The 24,152-nt window shown below is 38.9% G+C and overlaps 1 long non-coding RNA gene across 1 annotated transcript in view; it reads right to left on the bottom strand.

The window, feature by feature from the left end:
* LOC146768140 (uncharacterized) overlaps positions 1-10,448 on the bottom strand; it is a 42,673-nt gene extending 32,225 nt beyond the window's left edge. The window contains exon 1 of the long non-coding RNA XR_014951070.1: positions 867-10,448. This is a non-coding gene — a long non-coding RNA (uncharacterized LOC146768140). The remainder of the gene's footprint in view (positions 1-866) is intronic.
* Between the last annotated feature and the right edge of the window lie 13,704 nt (positions 10,449-24,152).

Raw genomic sequence — 24,152 nt, 5'->3', positions numbered from 1 at the left:
GGGAAGGGAAAACAGGCAACGGAGTAATCGTGTGCACAGGACAATGGGACTGAGCCCGCCTTTCCGGCCCCGGGGCGGCTCCGCTCGGGCCGGGGCGGCTCCTCCCGGGGTCGGGCGGTTCCTCCCGGGGTCGGGCGGCTCCTCCCGGGCCGGGGCGGCTCCTCCCGGGGTCGGGCGGCTCCTCCCGGGCCGGGGCGGCTCCTCCCGGGCCGGGGCGGCTCCACCCGGGGCCGGGGCGGCTCCTCCCGGGCCAGGGCGGCTCCTCCCGGGGTCGGGCGGCTCCTCCCGGGCCAGGGCGGCTCCTCCCGGGGTCGGGCGGCTCCTCCCGGGCCGGGGCGGCTCCTCCCGGGGTCGGGCGGCTCCTCCCGGGCCGGGGCGGCTCCTCCCGGGCCGGGGCGGCTCCCCCGGGGTCGGGCGGCTCCTCCCGGGCCGGGGGGCTCCCCCGGGGTCGGGCGGCTCCCCTCGGCCACAGCCCGGCCCAGCAGCCGCCGCGCTCCTCACCTTCCCCAGCGCTCCGAGGAGAAAGCCAAAAAAGCCTTCTCTCACTCATTCTTGGAAGACGGGCATCCGTCCCACGGAAGCAAGACGGCTATGTTTCTTTCATTTGCAATTAAAATAGAGTTCTTAAGCACCACATTTTAACGCAGAAGCAAAATAAACAATAAATCAACAAAAGCATGGTTTGTTAGTTGAGAGAAAACTGCTACATTCTGCCTTTGCTGCTCGCTTTCTGGAATATGAAAGACTCCAGTCAGCCCCTGTGCGCCAAGGATTCAAATAAAAAACACATACATAAAAACAGAGAGTTACTTCTAGCAGAAAGCCAGGATTCGTGCATGATAGGCACTAGAATAGATATTACTCACTAGTTGCATCTGCTGAAAGTCTGGATCATTCCCTGGAATCTGTCATCTTAGCTTCAAGCCACAAACTGAACCAAGAAGCTTCTCAGGGACTGTGAGAGGATATGCTGTGAGGGTGAAGATGGCCACAGGTGCTGAGACAGCTGTGTGCAGCTAGAACACTGAAAAATATTAGTCCTACTGTCAGAAAACTGCCAGCAATTGAATGATTTGTCTTTCTGGTGCACAGACAAACACTGAGTTTATTTAAATTAACGGTACACATCTAAATGAGCTGTACTTGGCCACATCTGACTTCCTGATCAGTTTGTGGCATAAGAAATTACATGCAGAAAACTGCAAGTGGGTGGTTTATTCTGGGCAAGGGCCAGAGTTGTTGGAATTGGCCTCAAAAAGCATTGAGTAAACTTGCCATTTCCCTGAACCCTCCACATGTTTCCCCATTCAGTTCTTCCTATGTCTGTCATTCCTCTGGTGGTAGAAGTGCTCTATACCAAACTTCTGCACCTGTTACTCTCCTAAAATACAAGAAATACCTTCCTTTGGTGTGGCTGCGACTATTCACAGTGACAGGAGTCTGCAGAGTCTCAACCCTGGTTGAGAATCCACCCACTGTAATTGATAGATGAGGTGATTACTACCAGAAACACTACCCCAAGGAAGGGAAAAAAGCAGCTAAGTGCTGATGAAATCCTGCTGTCAAGTGGCAACCAAGTTGCAGAATATGAGTCTCACCTGTTAATTATTGTGATTTGCTTTTGAGGCAGCTGAAGGTCAGCAGGAAGGAGATTTATTTTGTTCAGTTGAAAATAAAAGCACTTCTGGGGTGTAACACAGTTTTTTTGATTACTCATCTGGGCAAGGTCAGATTTAAACCTCATAATTTTATTTGGAAAGGATCCCTAATAAAGGAAGGATGTTTTGGCAAGTGGGAAAAAAAAAAAATCCCTCTTTAGGATTCCTGTGATTTGAGCTTGAGTGAGAATTAACCATTGAAGTCTGGACAGCAGGAAGTAAAAAAGGCACTGACAAGCAAGACATTTGTTTCTCCCTGACTTATTGTGTTGACTCTGGCAGGGAACATGGTGACAAGCAGGAAGGACAGAAAAGGTGGTCAGATGCCTGGGAATAAAAACAAAAAGCTTTTTTGCAGAAAGGACAGAGAAATTAGTCAAACAGGGAATTAAAAGGAAGGCTAAAAAATCACAAACAAAAAGAAAAGAAAAGAACTCCAAAGCCACTAATGATTAAGAAAGAAGAAAGAAGAGGGGAAATGCCAGTAAAATGGGGAAAGGACCTACCTACTGTTACAGTGAGCTCATGGGCACTCTATTTCCCCTTTCCCCGGACCCTGTGACTCTGATCAAGATATCCCTGGATCCCTCCTTCCTGCCCCAACGGGGTTGGCAGAGAGCCAGGGAAGCCCACCCTGTCCAAAGTCTATATAGACCCCTGATATTTCCTGTTCGTTCTCTTTTGCCCCACTCTCCACATGGACACCACAGAATAAAGAGAGCTGAACCAAGTATTTTGGGGTAAGAGCCTCTTTTGGAAATCTTTGCCATCTCCTGATATTCCTCCCCTCACAGCCTCGGACCTCTGTGCTAGCCTGATAGTTAGGGGGCTGTGCAAGGGGGGGAACGTCAACCTACAAATTTACTGTGGTTCAAGAGAAGAAAATAACTGGACTTTTAGTAGAAGCTGCTCACTCTAACCATCCATAGGTAAAAGAAGTAGCAAGACAGTTCTATGTATCTTGGCACATCCTCAGCTGCCTTCAGAAAATCAGTACATGTCAATTGAAATGATACTAATGGAGTTCCTGGCCCAAAGATTTCAAATGTTTGTGATTAGCTGGCTGTCGATAGCAGATGTGTAACTGAAGTAAAATCCTTCCTTAAGTCAAGCTGCTAGTTCATCATCGAACCCAAATCACAATGAAGCCAAAAATTTGAGGACTCATCCACACTGAGTCAGTGATATTTGAGAGATCCAACTTGGTTGTGGCATCCTGGTTTTCAAATTGGACAGAATATTTACAGTCTGAACTTGGGTAGCCTCACAGCTTTGAGTGTATGTACAGGAATTTGGACCAGCTGATCATCTCCACTTGAATTGCAGGATTATGGTGACAAATAGTCACAACCCCAGAGTCCCTGGTTTCTGTTATTGCTATTCATGCTCAAATGTCTCTCAGCAATTAAATCGCAACTTTACATTTGAAAAGCCTTAATAGAAGGAAATTAGGATGGCATGTGGAAGGTCACCCAATATATGCAGCAAAGGAATCCTCCTGCTCTTATTGGAGGGCAAATGGTAAAATATGAAAATAAACAAGAAAGTTGCGGTGCGAAAGGTGAGGTTTGATCAAGGACATGATTTTGGGGACCTTTAGAAACAAATCTGGCCTGATATAAAGCTCCTGTAAAGATTCTACCAAAGCAGTCATTAAATGTGACTTGAGTGTCAATCAATGTTGCCCATTCAATATTCCTCACAGTGTTAACAATAATTACTTTTCCTCAATAGAGAAAGTCTAACAGAAGTCTGTTAATGACAATGAGAAGAGCAAAATAATTTCTTCTGTCATTGCTTATCCACTCCTCTTGCAGATGCAGATGGACCCATATGCTGGTGAGAACATGGGTTGGCAGGCAACACACAAGAACTTCATGCAATCAGCTCTGCATGGAGGGCTGGTCTCTTACAGGACTCTGAAAAGTCTAACAAGAATTTCACTGAACCTCAGTGCCAAGCAAATAAAAAAAAAAAAAAAGGTTGGAAATAGTTCTTCTTTTTTATTTTTCCATCCTTTTACTTTCCATTTTATGAAGTCCTTCCTACTCTTAAACAGTCTTTCTTTAGAGTATATTTAATAGTTTCAGACCAGATGGAGTCACTCTCTGATCGGCAATACTGTATAACAAGTGTCCAATAATTAATAATTACTTGGCATTTCATAATTTTTTATAAAACTCATCATACATACACTGTGAGTATGAATCCAACAGGCAGTTCCAGATGACTGCTAAAATTTGGCATCAACTCATGTTCTTCATGTATGTATGGTACAGCATTGTCACTTTAAAAAAGATCTCTAGCAAGACTAGAATACACAGAAAAAAATCACCAGCTCTCTTCCCAACAGTGGGCTTTTCTGTGTTAGTAGAGAGTGTAGATCTGATAGAAACGTGATACCTTCTGGTGAAAACTTTGCTACCACATCCAAAGCAATGAAATTTTTTCTGTGCAACAGCAGTAGGCTAAAGTTTTACTGTATTTAAAGTAAAATGAAGGCTTTTTTCTTGGAATTACCTTGGAAGAAAAGCCTCCTAAGTAAGGAGTATCACAACTCAGGTACAAAGCTTTTTGTCTACGTTGCATAGAGCATACAAATGTGGGGTTCTTTCAACATGTTGGTGAGACCTTGATGTTATAGAGAAACTGTTTTGAAGGAGCAATAAGAAATCTGTTCACCTAACTATGATGTGACTCTCACAATGTTCATATGATGCAATTTCATAGGCTATTTTGTAATCAACACATGATCCCTTGGGAGTCTCGAAGTAGGAGCGGAGCATAATTACGAAGGTTGTCAGCACATTTCTGGCCAAAATCTCCTCCCCATAGTTCCAGTTCCATATCTCAGGAGCATAACTAAGTATGGCACAATGCAGCAGTACTGGGTTTAATCTCAGTGGCATCTTTTTGGAATGATTTTGCATCAGGTTAAATCAGAGCTCAGGACAAGTCCTCAAAGAAGCTGAACTTCTTATTCGCCCAGAGATGCAAACTATTCCCACCAACCTAGGGTAACTTCATTTTTTCTTATGATCTATCAGTGTCTACCAGCACAGTAAAGTAGCTGAGAATCCTTCAGATATGAAGGAAAGCACTATCTAAAACTATGCTTGCGATTTTCCATGACAGATTTTTGCTTGTTTCAGGTATGTCAGTGGATGCTAACTGGATACAGTTAACTACACAGTTAATGAAAAAAATGCCTATATGGTCATGCAAATGCAGGGTCTAATTGGACAGATCTCCAGATATGTTCTGACAGTACATGGCAGGTTTGGTTTAAGGCATCAGGACATGGGCTTTCCCCTTTCAGAGGGATTTTGCACAAGTGTCTGTGCTGTTCCCCACAACAGGAGCTATGAAGAACGAGTGTCCAGGCCACATCTAATACACAATTTTGCTGTTGAAATATCACAAGCCCTTTGCAATATTCCATGGTGATTCTTAAAATTTTGTCTCCTCAACTTAAATAGTTTAATCTAAAAATGTTTGATGTTGTTTTAAAAACCAAAACAAACCAGCACATCTCTCTCTCCCCAAAATTCTAGTGCTAAGGGGAACTGCAGAGAAAATCCTATTAACATAATCCAAGTGTTTTCAGAGATTAAGAGGCTAAATGAGAGCTCAAGCTGCATGACTTTGTCTCCCAAAAGCACCCCTTCCCCAGCTGCTGGAGGAACCCTCCCCATGACACCGGGGAGTGGGCAGCAAAGCTCCTCCTGCAGAGCAAATCCTTCGCTTACACTCTAACTCTGTCAGCAGGAGCACCCATTCCAGCAGCTCCCTGGCTGCCTTCTCCTCAGCCCCCTGAGACATTAATGGTTCAGATGTTTTTCCATGTCTTGTTTAAAGCCCTGGAAGGGCCTTTTTGAATAAGCCTAGTTTCAGTGTATTGTGCAAGCTCAGACTGCTTTGCAGATTTGATTCCAGCTCTCTCCTAGCCTATGGGTAAATTAGTAGTACATGCACATTTTAGGAGACTAGGATCCTCAGAGGGACATCTAAAGGGAACTGGAATGGTTTTACAGTTAAGTCACACCAAGGGATCTTACCTTTATTCAAATAACCTTTACATAAGTGATCATTTGTACTGCTTGTGAGGTGTCAAAGCAGTCAAGACAATCAGGAAAATGTCAATTCTCCTGCTTTCAACAGACTTTGCTACAGACCCCAACAGAATCCTCTGGCCCTCTGGGAATAAAGTTGTCATGCTGCAGGAGCCAGAAGTGACGGTGGAGTAGTTAATATCCCCAGCAAGGCACCTCCATTGATCTCCAGTCTACTGCCAGTCATATTTCTCTCGTTGGGATTAGATGCAGAGCAGGCTCCCCAAAGACCACTTAGCAGGCAGTCTGTGATTTGAACCACTTCAGGGCTTCTCGATCGGGTTGTTACCAAGCACTAACAGCCAACATTTCTCAAGCTGCTCTGCCCTTTTGCTTAAGGTTGCTTTGTGCCTGCTAACCAAACTGATATCTCAATCATGGCAGATTAATGTCACTCTGCTACGCCCTGAGAAAAAAGGGAGGAAAAAACCCATGTGTTTCTTTTTCATAAAGGCTGCCATGCAAGGAGGCACCACGATGAAGTTGCAATATACACTTGCCCATCTGCTCTGCACCCTCTCCATCAGATGCTGAATTTAATTCCTCTTTAGCAAGGGAGAATATACTGATCAGTGAAAGACTCTAGGTAATATAAAAACTATCAAGCCTGTAAATGGAGCAGTAAATAATTTTCTTTTATCAGAATTACTGAATCTTATTACAAGTTCAGCAATTCATGTCCTTCTAGTTCACAATCATGCCAGAAAAGGGAAATAATTTCAATAGTCTTGTGGTTAGGTATATTCAACTGCTGTACAAGTATTGGATTTACCACTGTTTTACCTTTTGTCCTTTGATAGTTGCCAAGGCCACTATTATGGGGGGGGGGGGAGGGGGGGGGCTGCAAAATGAAAAATACAAACCATTTCAATTTGATTTTTGGAGAAGATTTTGTCATAAATAAATGACAAACTGTACCTGGAGAACATGTATATCCTCACCTTATTTTCAATCCCATTGTAAGGCTTATTATATTTTATATGATCTGAGATAGATGAAACTGCTCTGATTGTCTCCTGTTTCCCTCCCCACTATTAGTGTCTCTGCATAGAAAAATATGTGTGGTGACAAAAGAAATCAGGCAAGGGAAAGTATGGGGGCCTCCACTAGCCCTGCAGTCTGGTTCAGAAGTGACAGCTGAAACACCCACTATGACATGCTAAACAGAACAAAACTCTTTTGACACCTCAGAACTGCCAAAAGACCCAGGGAGTGATTGCACTCAAACTCCTGTTCTTGGTTTTCATAACCAAATGTGGCAACAGCAACAAAGAAACCTTTCTCATCTCTTCTCTTCTTCAAAAAGCTGGAAAATAATTTTTTACATGTTGATTTTCATCTTGGTTCCAGGAAAGAAACAGCTTGAGAAAGCACATGCCTCCTATGAAATAACCAAAATTCCAAACTGCTTCTCGCTGTCTGTTCTGTTTCTGGCCTTCTGATCTATGCTAATTGCTAAACTTTGAGTATGTACTTGAAATTTTCTGTGGGCAATGTGACTCTCTTCAAATAAAAATAGATGCCAGAATTTTTTTCTAACTGAAATACATACGAGAGAATGACATTTAATGTAAGTGTTTAATCATTATTAATTGCTTTGGTATTCATTGAAATCATGATAGGTTCATTTGAATGTATAGCACCATTTAAGAATAATCTGAACAAGTAAATATGCCAGAGCAGTGTTAAAAAGCATAGTGAAACCTTCTAGGAATATTATTTAATCCACAGAAATGTATGTTGGAGATAGTTAGAAATTCTAATTAATTACATGAGATGCCTTCAAGAAATAACCCCACCTATTTTACTGAATAAAGAACTTTGTTGAAAAACTGAAGTCTAAAACATCTTAAAAGTGAAATCATTCAAATAATTAAGTTTAAAGTTTGAAATAATTTTTTCCTAACAAGTTTTGTTAGGAAATGTTAAAATGTCAGCCAAAAAAGAGAAAATGCCCAGATAGGCAGAGAAAAGTCATCAGCCAAAGTACACATGACCTGTCAGGGAATATGCATCCCAAAGTCTTGCCAAAAAGGCCTCTACAGAGCTCTTTCTTGTGAGTCCAGAGAAAACTGTTTGCAATCCTGCCACCTTAGGGACACAGCAACTCCAGATCACAATTTTAAGTTTATACCCTTTCTCCACTAAAATATCTCTTAGCCTCTTAACACAGAGCTCTGATGTAAATTTACCCATTTTTTTCCTTCTCAGAAAACACCCAAAACCCTGTTATGACCTTCAAACTCTTTATATAATCAGAAATATAGTCACAAGAGCTGGCAGATGTAGCAAGCCAAGCAGTTACAGCTATACAGGGCAATAGTCAGACATCAATTAACACGTGCATACAATTGATGATGCCATACAATTGAGTTTGAAAAGAAAACAATTTTAAAACTTTATTATTTCTTCCTCCTATCTAGTAACTACACTGTTTCTTCCAATTTCCTACTCATTACACACACAATTTTCCAAGTCTCAGTTATGAATCCCTTAGCTGAACAGGGTCAAACTTTTCAATATTAGCACCAATGTTTCTTATTGAGCCAGTTGACGGCATTGCAATTTTACTCAGTTTTATTGCTGACAGTGGGCACCAAACAGAAAAGAGAAACAGAGCCTAGATAAAGGGAAGGAGGACAGTTTTCCTACTGGAAAAAGCTATCTTGATGATTGGGAAGAACAATTGGTTTTCTTTTTAAAGTTATGTTTCTGAGCAGAGTAGTGTTTTATAAACAGTATAACTATAGCTGTAGGAATTTAGAGCAATGGATGCTAAAAAAAATCATAAGTTAAAAATAAATTATTTTGAAAGAAAATAAATTTATTTACATGACAATTTCTATTCCCATTTCAGAAGGTGAGTGCACAGCTGAAGATACGCAGTGATTTTGATATTTATCCCTACATTGCACAAGTGCTACCCATCCTGTCAGCCCGCCTGCACTTCAAATACAACAGCACACTAATGCACATCTCTCTCATGTTAGTAATTTTATCTGAGCTCTCATGCTCTACAGCTACAGTTGGGAAATCTTAAATGGCAAGATTAATCTGACCTTTTACATATAAAAGTTGCCACTTCATCTTAACACAACAAAAGAATCGTTAAGACACTTAATCATATATAAAGACTATTTTGAACCAGGCAGGAAGATTCAAATAACAAAGTTTATATATTCTTTTACAAAATATGGAGATGTTTCACTCTGCTGGCTTAAAGCAGCTAAAGGAAGAAAAATAATGACATTTCAAAGGAAGAAGAAGAAATGTGGCTTATAGAAGCAAGACAAAGCAGAAGCAAGACAAAATGCAGTGGGAGATATGAATGCTCTTTCTCGAATTAGAGAAAATATTTGAAAATATATGCTTTAAACTCTCTACTTTTCTATTTTTGGTGGAATTCCCAGTAGAATTTGAGTCTTGTTGCTGCCCTCCAAAAGATCAACATTGGAGTTGGTGGGAATTTTTCTGATAAAATGGCTTTCTGTCACAAATATATCAACTGCTCAAAGCCAAATTTTGTGCAAAATATAGATGTGCTTCCATAAAGATGAACTCCCCTCTGCTGGTGGGGGGGAAGCTGGTGGGAAACAAAAAAAAATACACATATTCAGAGATAATATTTGCATCCCAACCTTCTTCTCTCAGATCACTGGCCAAAATACTGTATTTTCAGTCATTCTGAGGTGAGCATCACCAGAAACAGAATAACAAGAGCAGGATAGGCTGGGCCCCCTTATTTCATATGGTGTGACTTTCACTTTTAAACCTGAGACAGGGAATAAGCTTCCCCTTTCATGACCCCATTCATATAACATTTATGTCTATCCCAAATGAGAACTAGTCTATCTGACTTTCTTGTTTTTCCAGTTTGAAAACAGGTGAATATACTTGGGTAAATCCCCATGTGGAAAAGGCTATCAAGAAAACTTTTCCAAGGAGGCTGAAAAACATTTCCTATTTGGACTTTATTAGTATTGCTAGTGGTTGAAGAGCACTTTCAGAGTCTTTAAAAAGTGTTAAAAGATGTCCTTTCATGGCTGAGCAAAATAAAAAGCTTGACAGCAAGATAGCTCTCTTTGCAATTTAAAACATCAGCAAAGCTGTAGCTAAATATGTTTCAAATTCAGTTCTAGCAAATGTTAATCTTCAAACTGTATGAAGCCACCTCTGATAACCAACAGCTTGCTAATGAACTGCATACAAGTTCTGGCACATTGATGCACACACATAATAGAAACAAGGCATTTGAAGGTATTTCATGCAGTTTCTTCATATTGCCGCTGAAATTTAATTCTTTTTTACAACTGGAATTTTCCACTGTGGTAATACCAGCAGTCATATGCTGTTCATAGACATTAACAATTATTACTGTGGTCACCATTGAATGTGCAATTGTAAACCAACAAACATATCTGAGGCCTTTTCTGGGAAGATGACTGAGGGCAAAAAGATGACAGTAGGAAAATTATAGGGGAAAATATAGTTGCTGTTCCCTGGATGGCATGTGGTCAGCATACCCTAATTCCCACACACAACATGGCCTAAGGGGGACTAAACAGAGGTGGAGAGGAGCAGAGACACACAGAGTGGCCAAGCTCTGTCAAAACCCTTGCAGAGGAGGGAACTAAGTGGTACTTTCTAGCTTATAAGCTGCACAGCAGCTGAAAACCAAGGGCTGCTGTTGAACCAGCAGCCATGGCAAAAATCACTCTCCTTGGACCGATGCATGTCCCCATCCCAAGGTTATCTCAGGTACAGAAATGTGAAACAACTAGCTCACAGTCCATATGGACATTGGTTTTCCAGAATCCTGATGCAGTATCTAGCACTAGATATGTTGTTGTCTTACAGATATTAAGAGCTCTCAGTAGAGAGTACTAGAGAAGTGTTAAGTGCTGTCATTGAAGCAGAACAACCAAAAACAATTGATGGACTCCAAGAGTATGGGCTTTATGGAGCAGAGAATTTTGTCTCAACATTGTAACATCACAATCAAAAGTTAGGTTGAATGACTGTCAATCAAGTATAAACACACCCTTTGACTTTCAAGATGTGGATACTTTGCTCTTTCCCTTAATAAAATATTCGAGGGAAGAATTACTCTCACTTATAAAATGTTAAACAACAGAATATTGTTTTTAATCCAAGTTTGTGTAGCTCAAGTTCGCTATTTATACCTTTACAGATGAAGAGCTATGTACAACCAGTTACCACAACTTAGGATCCTATATTTTAAACTTACCCTTAATAAACAATATTTGAAAAACTAATGAATAAAGCATGGGTATCTTTGTATTTTCCTCCAACCATCCTTGCAACTCTTCTCAGAACTGTTTCTGTGTTTTTAGTACCCTTTGTGAAGAGACAAGATAGGAAGGAATGGTCAAATAATACTTGAGTCAATGCCACTGTAAGTGAGATAATTCCATCTGCCTACTTCTGTTTGATAATGGCAGATGTAAGTATGCAGGAATTACATTGCTGTATTGCATAAAATATCAGTTTGGGGTCTTGACTTCTTTTGATTGTTTTCTGGGATTCTCATGTCATTTTTAGAATTACTTAATCACAGCCTCACCTTATCACCTTAATATTTTCTCTAAGCCTAGATACTAGTCTAGTCTAGGTTTTCATGTGGGAATTAATAAAAAAAATATGTTCTTGAGGTAAGCATAGCATATACAATTTATCCCACTGTGAATTTTGTACCTATCTGTAAATTTTAAATGAGTCAAATACATCAAGATGATTGAACAGCAAAAGATATGTTCTTTCTGCCAGATAATTATTTTCACATTCTATGAGACAAAATATCCAAGTTCTAGGTAATATAGGCAACACCAGTCTTGCTTCCTCAATTTCTTTTTCAAGTTTAATATTTAATTTCTAAGAAACCACTATGAACAGTGGTCAATTGTAAATGTTGATATTTTTATTTGTGAAGTAAAGAATTCTTCTCTCAAAAAAAAAAATCAAAATTTTTTTAAGAAAAGCATTACTCTGGAAAACCCATGGATCTCTAAAACCCACTGTCTGTGAAGAATCTATTAGATGCAGGGCACTTGCAGGGGTTTTTGGTTTTGTTTTTTGTTTATGTAACTATTCATCTGTTTTTGGAAATGTTCAGCCTATTCAGGGACTACTGCTATTGAACAATATCTTAATATCAGCAAACAAATATAATTCATAACTTTGACTATAACTTTATAAATACAGCAATTATAAAGTCTGTGTGTCTGGCCTAAACAGATTCACGTTAATGAATACATAGGTCTATTTCAGCATGCATTTACCACTATTTATTTAATATGTTGTCATTAAAGGCTGCACTTAGAAGCATAATGAATAAGGCTTCAAAAATATAGACTAATTTTGTATTATGCATATTGCAAGTATGATCTTGCTTTAAACAAGAATGCTTCAGAAAGCATTTTTACTCCCCTCCCCCTCTCACACACCCTCCTCTTCCCCCTCTTATTCCCTCTTTCCCTTTCCCTTTCCCTTTCCCTTCCTGATAAAATTTATAAATTCATTTAAAAACAAGAGATTTAGAAAAGGTAAATATTGTGTTCGGTCTACTATGGAGGCAAAACCTAAACTTTTGGTTTAAAGTACCCAGGAGATCCTCTTTGTTGTAATCCACTGATTCTCAGACATCTGAAATGCAGACATTTTTTACAAATAAATAGAAAATGAGACTATTCTGACAGGATGAAGAAACAGCCTTGTCTCAAAAATCCACATTAGAATGAGCTGGATTGCACCCAAAATGCCAATTTGTTTCAGGAGAGGAAGTTTCTTGATATATTTAATATTTTAGCTACTATTAGTAAATTCTGTCTACATTTTTACATCACAAATGAGACAATTTGGTTGTATTTTCTCCCCCAGTTACACAAACCATCTCAGTTTCATTAGTCTGCCATTAAAAGATGCTAGGGGCATAAGTTTAATTTAAATGAAGCACCTTTCTTACAGTGAGACGCCAGATTGATTTACATGCTCTTGCAACACATGCCTCATGGCAAAATACAGACAGCTCTCATCTGAAACCTGAGAGCTATTTAACAGTGCACAGTGATACTAAACTACACTCCAAGCCTTAAAGATAACAATGTTCTATCCAAATCCATTACCAGGGTTTTGGACAGCATAACACATATCTGCCACATTTGTAGCACATGCGTACACAATCAAAGCTGTAGGACTACCAGCAGCCTAGACTAAAGACCTCATCTTTGAGACAGCTGCACAAAAGCAAGGTCCCCTGAAAATATTGGACAAATTTTTCTTTGCTGCTTTAATGCAGATCAGAATAATGATATATTCAGTAGGTTTGCACCATTCTGTTTTCCTAGCGAAAGAAGGCACATTCCTGGGTGCTTCAGTGCACCAAGATTCAGTGCTAACATACTGATGGCCTGAGAAAAATGAATGTTCTCCTGCTGCAACAGCTTGCAAATTGAAGGACTAAAGAGCTGAGCTCTGACCTCTGCTTTGTCTTGCCCTCTTACCCTGCTCTTGACCCATGGTTTTCCTGTCTCTCAAGCCAGCTGGTAGAGGAATTACTGCTATTTTCACTAACATTTCTGTGCCAAAAAATTCCCTGTAAGCCTCACCTGGTTCTTACTGGGTCAACTAAGTATGGGAGCAAATTGCATCACTAGATTTGGAATCTAAATCTCAAGTCTTGAGGAAAACCTGTTGTGAATCTACAGATAATGTTATGTGATAATTCCTGTCTGGACGTTTCACCAAAACTTTAGTTTTAAAATTTTTCCTATGCAAATGTAAAAAATTTTTCCCTATGCAAATGTAAAAAAACCCTAAAAAACTGAAACAACAAACTCCTGAAATTTTAATTAAGGAACAAAATGTGGGTGCTTTCATCTGCACTGAAAGTCAGTTTTTCTTCTGTATCTGCAAAATCAATTGCAGGTGCATTTGGAAGTATCTGTACTGCTGACTTTGACTGACATCTTCAAATAAATTGTTCATGGTCCAAGTACTCAGGTGTAAAGTTTACACAATTGAATTCTAAGTGGATGAGGGAAGCAAAGCCTGACACCTGCTATACCATGATTGCAAAAATATACCTCTGAACCTGAAGTCCTGCCTGCACTAGAACAATATATTCCTATCAGTCAAGATACTAAATCCTAAGTCACTCAAACACACATGGAAATACCCTGTACCCTCAGATATCTGCATGTTTTGATACATAGAAAAGAAGCCATATCCTGGATTTACCTAGCTTTATAAAGTTTAACAGGAGGGCTTGATCATCACCCAACAACTTTCAATATTAAGCGAAAGAGAATATTAGCAGAGAGTTTTTAGTAAAATAAACATAATGGATATTGAGAATGTGAGTTTATAATAGAGTGCTTAAGTAAACACTTAAATTAAGACAGGTAGCCCATTCTCTTCTTCAAGATCATGTTTAACTGCTTTTTAAAACTCATTCCTATATAGCTATCTACAACACTTTTAATCAAACTTTGCAAAACACTTTCCTATAGCAAGTGACAGACCTGGCAAAGTTGTGTGAGGAAAAGCCAATGATTTGTCATGAATGCCACAGAGCACTGCAGTGCTCCTTCTGAGACAGCATGAGCAGGACAAGCAAACACCCTGCACGAGTCTGAACTACCTTCTCCTTCCATTGTCTGGTTGACTAAATGTCACATTACTGGGGCAGCAAACACTGAATTCTCACTGCTGCTATTTGGAATGTCCACTAGAAAAAAGAAAAAAAAAACCTAATATATCCAGGGCTGTTAATTTGGCATGAACATGAAATTCACACCAAAAAAATTAAGAAGGGAAAAGTAACTGAGACAGTTTCAGCAAAATGACTGCAAAGTTGTCTGAGTTGTGATAAACCACTAAAAGCGAGGAGTGACTCTGTTTTCAAAGCAATTGAAAAGGTACTGTTCAAATGCAACACTAAGCATAACTGATTTGTTCTGGTAGTGTCCTCAGGCTGCCAAACACATTTTAAAAAGAACCCCATTTAAAATGCATCCTTATAGCAAAGTGTACAAATGTTATGTAATTAGACAGTGAAAGGAGGGGCCAGCTGACTTACTTTCAAGCAAGAATGGTTCAAGAAAAGAACAAAGCTGTAGTTGACAACTGCATTCTTCTACCAGTTTCAGCCTTAATAGGTCAGTACTATCACTATCACACTAAACTTCAACTTGCTGTATCAAAAAAATTAGAAGAGACAGGCACCACTTTGAGGCAGTTGGTACAATTTACCTTGACTTAATAGGGTCTTTCTGTGGGAGAATGGCTAGAGGTATAACAGTCCTAACAGTCCTAAAGATATATTCATACCTTTCTTTGATGCTTCATAAGATCAGCTGCTTTTGTGATCTCCATCATAGAGATATTTATCCAGCTCAGAATATTTGCTTACTCCTTGTTTGAATATCTCAGTCTTCATTCTATTAAATATTAGGAATTTCATCAAGTTCAGATGCAAGAAATGACAAAGATTTTTTTAAGGTTTTTTATGGTTCTTTGCTCTCCATTCTATTTTCTGTGCAGACATATTTTGGAGCTGTCTTACCATGTATTGCTTCTGTTGTACTCCCAACAGCAAGACTGATGCAGCAGTAGACAGCTCCTGAGTACCTTCTTCTCTAGACAAAGTAACTATTTAATGCAATTTAGACAAATTAGCAACAAGTCCCCTGCTGTTTTACAGAACATCATATTTTCCAGCAATTAAAGGTGTCCTTGTAAAGGGAGGTATCCACTTCTCCAGGCCCCTGGGCTAAGTGATATGACTGAAAGGAAGCTATGATCAGGATCTTCATCAGGATAGTGTTTTGAGAGCCACTGGCTGGAAAATCACACTGAGTCTGGCTGAGTCCAAAACTCTGGCATGTAATTACTTCTGAGTTGGAAATATTCACCTAAATTTAATAGAGGGAGCCACGTTGTGAGAACACAAATAGCTGGAACTGGGTCTGGATATATCTAGCAAACTGTTACAGACAATTGCATTAAATATACCAAAATAATATTTCTGAACTGATAGATTTTCAATCATGAAACAAAAATATACCCCAAATTTATAAAATGTGCCTATTATCTCTTAGTTTGTCCCATCTGTTTTCCTCAGAAAATCATCTCTCTATAAATATGGACTTCCATGTATGATTGCTGTCACTGGTACAAATAAGAGGTGAGATTCCACTAAGCAGAATTTTCACATTCCTTTGCACAGGTAATTATACAATCTGTATAACAATATAAGAACTTAGACTTACAGCTTGTGCAAGGCAATTAAGTAGGCAGGTACAGTATCTGAAGTGCACTATCTGAGATAATTAATTTAATATTCAGAAATTGTAACATCCTCTGAAAATGCAAGTTTTTCTGATTTATCTATCACTGAGAGAGGAGAAAAAAAAAACACTACCATTCATAATAGGAATATTGTGGCATGAGACTTGGTATCTTGTCCAACAAGGCAATACATCAAAGAACACAGCAGACAGATTTTTGAAGAAATAATGTTTTCAGATGAAAGAGTACTGTCCTTGACTTTCTTGATGTGGATGTAAAACTGTGATTCAACAGTAAATATGAATAAAAAATTAAAATGTACATATAAAATAACTGTAGCTTTAACCTCAGAAATCAAAACATGGGAAAATGAAAAATGTCTCCCTGTAAGATGTTGCAATTGATAATGCTGTTTCAGGAGACAAGGGGATACTGTCAGCTCATAATTTAGAGAACACAAAAATTAAAAAAAATAAAGCCTTTAAATGAAAGCCTTTTAATGTCTGTTTTGTTTCTGTGCATATGTATTTCCACGTGATGTGCATGTGGATGAGGATGCATGTGTGGCTTTCAGTTCTTTGCTACCTCTTTTCTTCCTTTTTTTTTTTTTTTTTTTTTTTTTTATTTTCCCTGCAAGAACAACACAAACAAGGCAAGACTGACTAATGCACCTCAAGCTCAAAGTTTCTCTCCAGGGAGAACTGCATTTGCCCACACAGCACACCATTAAAAATGGTGAGGCTCCACATGGGAGCACAGGGCTTCCCACATGCAGCAGCCTGCAGGACCAGGGGAATTAATGATGCAAAATGTTGTCTAAAGCAGGCACATGACTAAAGACAAAAAAACTATATAGATGTAAAAACTCAAGCAGCTCCTTCTAAATGTAAAATAAAAACAAAAAAGGGGTTTTTTGTTCTGTTCTCCCACAGACATAAAATAGGAGAAAATCCTGTTTACTTGTTTGTTATTAATTATTCTTGAAGAGCTGTCAGTTTTCCCCTTTTCTCATGGCTACAACAATTCCTGCATGGTGTGCACAACACAGAAAGGAACTACTTTATAGCCAGATTCTTGTCCTTATTAGAAATTTGTAACTGAGGAATTATGCAAGAAAATGGTGAATCCAAGTCATCCTCACCCTGGTAATCCCCATCAGCTGCTATTGCCCCTGGAAGTGACAGCAGTCAGCCTTGAAATTTCTACAGCTATGTAATATGACTGGAAGCAATACCATTGAGTATACAGTTGGTATCATACAAATTAATACAGTGTAAATTCTGCCACTTTGCTGCTCACCCCAGTGAGCTCTTTCTTTCCCTTTCAAAGAGTAGCTGTGCTGATCAATAACTAGAAAATCTGTTAGAACCAGAGAAAATTGTTTGCCTTGTGAAAACTGTTTCTCTCCTGTAAACATTTGCTTTTAAATAGCATGGCCTGCAGCTGCATCCTAGATTGAGCAAGCCAGCAGAAATTGCTCACCCTCGTTTGACTTGAAAGGGGCAGTCATTTCTACTTCTATCAATTGGCCTCAAACTTGACCCCTCTCCCATCCAACTTATGGTAAACACCAAGGGATTGAAGGATCAGGATCATTAAGCAGTGCTGAATGGACAAGTCCAAAGCAAAGCAGAGGGAGAATTGTAGGCAGAATGCAGCAGATTTATATCCACTAGGTGAAAGAAAAATGACTCCTAAATGGGCTGGAGCAGCTGTGAAACTAGTCTGCCACAAGCGCAGATGAAGCATGGGAGTCTCAGAGAAGAGCCTCTTTGCTATCCAGCTCTAAAAGCAATTACCATAGATAAAAGGAAGTTCTTGGCAGGGCAGGAAAACTGACAGGGCTCAATTCTTAAACAGCAATCTGATCCCAGGGGACCTTCCAGATCACTTACAGACCTACCATCACAGCACCATTACTGACTGAAAATATGACAGCACAGGAGGAGTGGGAGAGACTGTCCCTTCAAATAAACAGATGTTGAGAGAGAGGCAGTAAAGAGAGGATTCCAGTGTAAATTACTGTCCTCGATGCACGTGGTAGGGAAAGCAATACAGTCAGTGTTGGTAAGAGTAAGCTTCAGCTCTGAAAATCAGAAAGTAAAACCCTCAGGCATTTACATTTTTAATTGAATCCCCTTTTAGTGTACTAAATATGATTTAGTGTGATTAGTGTTCAGTAGTTAATTTCACGGATCAGAACAATTGTTCCATAATCTCCCAAACATGATTCTGTAAGGCCTAAAGCTGTATTACATTTTTGCTGTAAGCATAAACTAATATAATTTTTTTAAATAAAATATGAAATAATAATATATTACATTGTATGGAGAGGCAATTATTTGGCCTAGTTGTAGGCATTGATTTATTTAAAAAAAAAATCAGAGAAAAGCTCAAGGTTAAAGTGAGGAGTTAGAGGAAGAGTGGAGAAAATACAATATCATTCTCTAAAATAAAGTTTTGAACTGTCTCATGAGCCATGACAGAGAGCAAAAACCGAGAAGATAGATCAGAGCAAGAAGCTGGATACTGACGCATGGAAAGATGTATGCTTATTATTACTTAGAGAGACAGGTGAAAACAACAAATAAGTGAACAAGCAAGAATAAAAGATCAAGAAGATGCAGTTAAAGTTGAAGTGGTAGTAGATGGCCATCCTGCAAGAAGGGAAAACAAAGAAACCCTACTTCTGAAAAAAACAGACAAATAACATAAGTTTACAAATAGAAGCCCTCAAAAATAAAACTTTCAGTATGTGGATAGCTGGAGTCAGAACTATAAAAGTTTTACTCAAGAGAGAAATGATTAAAAGCATTGTGTGGTAACTCCTCTGCTGATGGTGCAGTTCCTTGGATCAGGCTACCTTAGTGCAAAGTCCAGGCAAGCTAAGGCATGCATGGGTGCATCATGACCACCAGGGTTAACCCAGATAGCTTTAGTACGTACAAATACTTGAGCTTTCCTTGATCTAGAATTAACCAATTCCAGATCCATCTGTTCCACTTTGGATTGCAGCCTGAATGTCTCATGTTCACTTCATATGCTTCTAAATTGCCATCAGTTGTATCTTCTACTAAATAATGTTCATAATTCAATAACCATCTGGACAGAACAAGGGTAGTGTTCTCACTAATTTCAAAAAGCTTACTTTAGAGAGTGAGGAATAGAAGACCTGATCCCATGCCCCTAAATTCATTCCTGGGTTTAATGAACACTACTTATAGCATCTTGCTGTGCCCAAATTAACAGTGAAACATTTAAACAAAATAAAAAATATCCTTTAAGCAAATAAAACAAAGACTTGTAAGCCACATTTTGTCTTTTGTTAAACATAAGCAGTCTCGTGACCTTCAGAGCCCTTTTCCTAAGCAATGGAAATTTGAGGCAAATAAAGAACAAATTGTGTTTCCAATAAAGAAATGGGAGGTAGGGAACTGATTTAAGGAGATAGGATTTGATCCAGTGAGTTAGTAGAAAAACAAAACAGTCTAGCCTCCTTTTATGGCTTACTTTGAGGCTGTAGAGCCATCTCCATTTCAATTCCCCTCATTAAGGAGATTTCTCATTTTCAGTTTCTCTCATTAAAGACATAAAGTTTAAAAGGTGTCAAATAACTGGAAGAAATTGTGTTTGTACAGTGAATTGAAATCTAGCAGCCTCAAGTTTTGCCCTCAATTACATGCACATGAACATATTTGTAACTTTGGTACTAATTGCAAGTACAGATGGTATCAAAGTCATTTATCTACAGCTCTTGGGATTTATCAAAAAAATGAAGGTAAAGTGGCAGGCTGAAGTGACAACTCTTGGTTTACTCATGCATGTTATCACTGATCAGCAGCAGAAATAAGCTCGAATTTTGTGATACTGAATGAAGTCATCCTAGCACTAAGCTAGAAACAAAGCAGTAGTTGTTTCAAAATTTCTTCCACATAGTACTATAAAATGATGTTCAAATCAGTAACAGTGAGCAAAACTTTTTTTTTTCTGTTGCATTGTAAAAAAACTGTTTATTGAGAAGAGCTGGAAATGTTTATTTGGGAATCTTTTGCTGCTGACCAGCAGCCCTTATAAATAATGCAAATTGCGCCATCAGCCCATCTTCCACTCTGTCAATGAACCTTTTCTCTCCTCTGTTCCTTTTCATTCCTCTCCTTCTTCTGTTCCTCTACTGTGTCATCATCAACAGTAAAATACCTGCAGTTTAAGATTATATGTAACTTTAATCTGTCATTTTCTTTAAATGTCTGTACAGTCACTTGTCATCTAGATCCAGAAAATTTATCTTTGAAAAAATTAGTCTTTGAAAAAAATTCTCATAACACAGAAGGTGAACATGCACTTTTTGCTGAAAACACCTCAGAAGCTTACAGACTCCCAGGAATATTTGTCTGCATACTACTCTCTGGGAAAAAAAAAATCAGATCAAACAAAAGCTTGAAAATACTTACCTCCTAAAATATTAATCAACAAGATAACAGGAGAGGTACCACCAAACAAGCTGCTTAAAGTTTCTAGCCTAGTCTAAAGAAAAACAGATAAAAACAGATGAAGGTGCTGAGAGAATTGAATTCAATAGTATTCTGAAATAACATTAAGCTGAATTCTACAAACTTTCTTAATGATCAGCCTAGCTTGGTTTTTTCTAAATAGCCTCCACTAACTCAAGTAATAACTAAGAATGTAGGATTAAGTAAGTCTTTAGTCAATGTCAACATTGCTCTGCCTTTTGCCTCCAGAGACATACTTAACTTTTTCTGTTAATGAATAGCTTTGTGTTGTTTCTATTTAAATATTACGTATTGCCTACTTCTTCCAATTTTTATTTGCTCCTTGGAGCATCTGCAATTTAACAGTCAGACTCATAGCTACATCTTCAGTACATCAGTGTTTTTCAAAAAAAAGTCACTGTCATCATTGAATAACACTTAATCAATAAAACCCCATTTCCTAAACAAAAAAGTCATACCTGAAGCCCCTTCCAAACAGTCATGGTTGATTTTAAAACCCTACTTACCATACAATTCATGTCCTGCATGCATAGCAGGAGTTCTGTCTATTGTTCTGTCATTTAAGAGCAACAAGCACATGCCAGATTTACAAGCAAATTATTCTTTCTTACTCTCTAAGTCAATGGAATCCCTTTGGAAAAAGCATGATCAATAAAGAATTTCCCTGGAGGATTATTTTTTTTTTCTTACTTTACCCTTTTTGAATGCATTATCTCTGCAGTGTTTTTTATGCTTTGGAGTTCCTATTTATTCATCCTAGCAACTTGTGGGTTATATTGTGTATGTGTGCAAATAATACTCTCACTTCCATTTCTCAACAGCATATGCAAATGCTTATGTTTGCAATGGCCCTTGCAGAAATAGTGCCTAAATTACATTCTGCCTCTTTTTCCTTTCTGTGCTTACTATCTTTCTGAAGAAGGAGTAAGAGTAATCTGGGGCCTTCAGTCACTAAGTTCTATTATAGCAAACTGGAATTTGCTGTCCTCAAGTCATACCAGAAGAAGAACTCTAATACAGCATGATATTGAAGAAGTGCTTGTTTGTACCTGAAATTTTGTCTGGTTTTCCAGTCACATTAGAATCATAGAACCATAGAATTTTTGTATTGGAGAAGACTTCTAGGATCATTGAGTCCAACTATTAACCTAACACTGCCAAGCCCATCACTAAATCATGTCCCTAAGCAGGACATCTACACGTCTTCCACATTCCTTCAGGGATGGTGACTTCACAACTTCCTAGGGCAGCCCAGCTGGCCTAATGAATGCTGTACAGTTTTACTGCTATCACAGTCCCCCCAAAAGAGGCTTGTTTCAAAGAAGAAAAATATTGCATTTATAAGCTCAGTCAAACCTTATCAATTATTCTCTGAGTAAAACTAAAACATGACATGGCTTTTCTATCTTCTATATCACCTGAGAAATTGAGCCCCAAGCAGAAGATTTCAGTCTGGAAGAGATGACTCAGTCTCATGGGTCCCACTTGCTGGGGTCCCAGTGTAGTGGCTCAGCTGTTTGCATAGCTACCCAGGTGGCAGTGGCTCTCTGCTCTGAGAAAAACCCACCTGGTTTTGGGACCTATGCACCCTCTGGGTATGGACCCTTACGAGCACTTTCCCCTAGATCATCCAGGGCTGATGCTCTAACTATTGGTCTGCTCTCTTCTTTATACACCTTTGGAAGGAGAAGAAATGCTACTGAAGCTCAAGCACTGCAAATATTTGGTCCTTATTTTGTGTCTACAGTTAAACAGTGAACAGAGTTTACAACAGTGACCCAAATGGAAAAGGAGCATTGGCTTCAGTGCTCCTTCCAGTCATGCCATTATTGAAGGGGACAAAAGCATGGGTGTGATTTAACCCTGACCAAACTGTAACTTCTACAAAAGCTACTAACATCAAGCTTTGCTTTAGTGCAGACCTGGCAAAATAAAGAACACTTTCTCTTCTTATTTTTTTTTTTTTTAACTATGCAATATGGATATTTTAGCTTGTGATGTTACTGACAGTTGTCACTGCTGCTTGCATAGCTGAGAGCAGGGCAAGGGTGGTGGGTTGATTTCCCAGTTTCATGAACTATTTAATCTGGCAACCAATTCAATATTTCTAGAAAGATCACAGCCTGGTTTTCAGATCTGGAAAAGTGTATACAAATGCCAGATATATTACACAAGCTTGTATATCACCTAAATTGTGAACCAAGTGTCATATGTATAGATTCTGCCAGCTGTTGACTTGTTTTCACTGTTCACTATGCATTTGGTCTGAACAAGGCAGTCCTATTACTTTATGTTTTCAAGCCTCTGTTTTGTAGTAGGTTGAAGTCAAGAACGTTAAAATTAAAAATATAGTATCTTACTTTGCTTTGGACATAGTGAAGATTGCTTTAAAGAGAAGCTCATTCTACATGTGTAAAAATGCAGGTTGAATTGGTTTTACTTTGTACATACCCGAGTTTTAATACTGCTTGTATATTTTAAAACACAAAAGATGTAGAAGTGCAGTCCTTATGTAAAATTCATCACAAATCTTCAAAACAGGTTGGATATGACCAGTGACAAATGATGTTCCATAAAGCATTGCATGACTATTTTTAACATACCTCTCATATATAATTTCTCCTGCACTGACTGCCCAACAATATGAACATGTTGAAATATAAGCCATTATAAATGACAGGCCTTCATACCTCCACTTAATCTTTGCAGGACCCCTACTCACTTGACTTCATATAAGAAGCAAATAAAAACAAGTGATGTGGACAACTGGAACCATCCCAGCAGCTTAGCTCCAGCCATCTATTTGTATTAAGAACTACTGCATATTCCTAGTGAGATGATGCTAATTCAAAAGATCCCAAGCATTTCACTCGTGTTACTGTCTTCATCTTTCCTTTACTGGGCAGTAATTTCCCTTTAGTTGCGATCCCAAAGGTTGTGTCCTCCCCCCACCAATATCAGCAGTTGTGGATTCTAACCCTAAGGTCTATTATTCTCAAAATGCCTTTTTTTTTTTTTTTTTAAGCCAAAACTTAATTTCTCCATCACTTTCATAAAAGAGCAACTTTCTTGTACCTCCTACCTCTCTAAAATTGTTTACTTCAGCACCCTCCTCATTTTTCATCTACTACTTCCACTTTTGTCCTTCACTGTAAGATAGATGATAAACGGCCCATGCATCAGCATGCATTGGCTTTCATTCCCAGTCATGCCCACTCACTTTCTGCATCACAGGATTATCTGGGACCTGAAGAAAAACTAGGATCCATCTCCCCCAGGCTATATTAAAGGCAGGCACACAAGAATCCATTTGCAGGCATCGTGCTGCAGTGCTGGCCCCAGGCTGTTATGAATGGGAACAAGGAAGAGTCAAAGTAGAACACACATCAATGAAAAGAGTAAGTACTTCCCCCAGAAATTCCTGACTTCAGGTTACAAGTCTCCACAATGCACTGGGTGACTTTGCTGCAGCTTTGGCTACTATGTGTGAGGTCTAGAGAAGTTCTGTCCCCTGTGCCTTTTGCTAGTCGTGTTGCCAGCATATTTACCCTTCTATAAAATGG

This window comes from Lonchura striata, chromosome 2, assembly GCF_050655825.1.
Source record: "Lonchura striata isolate lonStrDom1 chromosome 2, ASM5065582v1, whole genome shotgun sequence".
Lineage (NCBI taxonomy): Eukaryota > Metazoa > Chordata > Aves > Passeriformes > Estrildidae > Lonchura > Lonchura striata.
The sequence above is the reverse complement of the archived record's forward strand: the minus strand, read 5'-3'. Positions and strand labels throughout refer to the sequence as shown.